The sequence below is a fragment of the Monopterus albus genome, unplaced genomic scaffold, assembly GCF_001952655.1.
Source record: "Monopterus albus unplaced genomic scaffold, M_albus_1.0 scaffold18.1, whole genome shotgun sequence".
NCBI classification, from domain to species: domain Eukaryota; kingdom Metazoa; phylum Chordata; class Actinopteri; order Synbranchiformes; family Synbranchidae; genus Monopterus; species Monopterus albus.
Window position 1 is genome coordinate 4326894 of NW_018127898.1, and position 2865 is coordinate 4329758.

A 2865-nucleotide genomic window follows, 5' to 3' on the forward strand; every position below is an offset into this window, starting at 1 on the left:
GTCTGTGACTGTCACCTCTCCTCAGGCAGCAGCAGCATGGCTGATGTTACATGAAACACCCAGATGGGTGGCAAATTCAATGAAATTCAAATGAAATGAAAATTGGAAATGAAATGACAAACTAACATCAAGTGAACAACACAGTGTCTCCAGAACAGCTTCAGTGGTTTTCTGTTTGAGGGATTAAACATTCATCCAAAACATACTCCCTCATTAAGCCATTCAGTAACCCAGAGCTGTAATGATTAGCTACTTACAGTAACTTATTAATCAGCCGAGTGAAAATTAACCGGAAACTATTTGGAAGTGAAAATCACCACAATTTTCTGGTTACACCTTCTTTTATGTGAGGAACTGTTGCTTTGAATATCTTTGGATTTATTGTTACCGTAGGATAAAACACAAGACAAATCAATCAAGAAAATAATCTGCAGATTAATCAGTGACGCTTGCATTTTGTTTTAAATTTCCACTCAATTACTCAGAACTTTCCTTCCATTTGTCACCTGTCTGTAAATGTCTATAGTAAATGGACAAATCATTAAAAAAAAAGCTGTTTCTTTGCCATTAAGGACACCACTTGCAGAAACTAATTTAACTAGCATATTTTTAGATTTAGGTTTGGAAAGTACCAGTCTTGAAGTTGACAAATACAAAACTTTATAATGTTTTGATTATACTGAGCTTTACATGAAAATGGATCCTTGTTTCTACAAATGTACTGATCATTATCATCATAATTTAAAGGTTTACAAATGGTTACAGTGTTGCTCACTTTGTGTGTCTCTGTCTTGAACACACAAAGGGTTAATTTGTTAAGTAGGAGAAAATGTGCGCGAGATAGAGGGAGAGCGGTGGTGGGGAAAGGGTTCCCTATTATCAGGGGATGGGAATGCTAATAAAACACAGGAGCTGTCGGGGTCCAGAGGTCAGATGCACATGTAATGAATGGAGAAATTTAACTCATCCAATTATAGGAAGCCAAGGCAAAAATCCATACTGTTACTCTGGGCAGAGCGCCCAAATGCAAAACTAATAATGTCAAGCAAAGCCCCAGTGTGTGTGTGTGTGTGTGTGTGTGTGTGTGTGTGTGCGAGTAGCGTATGAATGTGAAGGTGTACGTGTGTATATACTGTATATACTCACATTTGCAAGTGTATAAAAGATTTACAATGAAGTGAGAGTGAACAGGATGTGTGCCGTTGAGAGGTGAAGGTAGTTTACAGTGTGTTTGTGTATGTCTGTGTGTGGGTGCGTACACTGACACTTGTATTCTGTGAGTTCAATTTGTGCAGTGGCTGCTCATAAGAGCTTCTCATCTGGAGATGACCGAGTTCTCCTGCAGTACGATGTGAGCTACAGCGAGAGGTCAGTAAGCAGGAGTCTAATAATGGTTGATGTGTTGTCATGTTTCTATTGGGAGCTTTTTTCAGGATGTGCAGATTTTGGCCATAACAAACATGAAATGCACAAATGCCGTAATAATTCAGCTATTGATCTTTCTGTCTTCAGGCACATACAGTTGACATTAATCATGCATTTAACTGTCAGGATTTGAAAAAAAATCTGATGCTAATTCAGTTTATGCAAAATATGTTAGCATTCACGATCCTGAGCTTTGGCGTGATGTGACTGTGGAATACAAACACAGATAGAGATGTGCACAGACCTTTGACTTAATGACCACCCATGTAAACAAAGGCTCAAAAAGGGCAAACTCATTATTGAGGAGGTGCTTTGATTACATGAGCAGCGCCTTGATTAAATAATTAAAAAATTGTCGTGAAAAGAAAAGGGGAAGAGAGAGGAATTAAAACCAGACTCTCATTCATTTTTTCCCATTTTGATTTTGATTTTTTTTAATTGGGAGCCATAGCCCCTTGGAGGCAAAGTCATTAGGCCTTATACATAACCATCGCTGCCACATTAAAATCACATTACACAACAACGATAATCATTGCATTCAATTACACATGGTAATAAATACCCAACGCCATCTTCACTAAATCCATTAGCTGGGGAAACACACACAACAAACACACAAACAGGGTACAGAAGATGACGACAGGCGTGAGGAGATGTCAGTGTTTGGACCCCTGGTTTCATAGCTAGTTCTCAGCCTAGCTGTCAGTGACACCAACTGTTTACATTGTGTGAATGGACCAAAAAGGAGCTGTCACAGAGATGTTTATAATCATATTAAGCATTCACGGCACATACATTTTTACAGTGCCTCTTATTCATAAGGTGAAATGCAGAGGAGAGTGTCGAATCTGGTCTTTTACTTTATTCATCCGTCTCTGCCAAAGGTCAACACCGGAACTTAAATGACGTATACAATAGGCTTCAGTCCACTGATCCCTCAGGAATACATCAGATAGGTGTCATTTACTGCAGCTCCATCACAGATTTCTGCTACATTACTCTTTAAAGATTTTTTTTCAGCTTGCAAAACTGGATCTCATCACTCATATACAGTAAACTCAGTAAGCCTGTAGGAGTCCTGAATAGAAAGTCTACAGTCAGTGGTATTCAAATGCTGCACTGTATGTGCTGTACATCTGTCACTCAGATGACAAGAAAAGAGCCCTATTAAAGAACATGGTGCTGTCTAAAAAAGAGCTGTTATATCAGTTCATTAATAGATGTGTGATAGCGTGGCATGAGGAGCAGGCTAACATGCACAGTAGGTGGCTATGCGCTTTTCTGTGTTATTAGCAAGGAGAAACATGTTCAGAACAGGAAAGCCTAACAAGTTGGTATGGGAAATGTACAGGGCACACACACAAATGCGCACACACACACACACACACACACACACACTGGCTCCACGTGGTGCATTTCATTTTCAGATCACCTGCACTG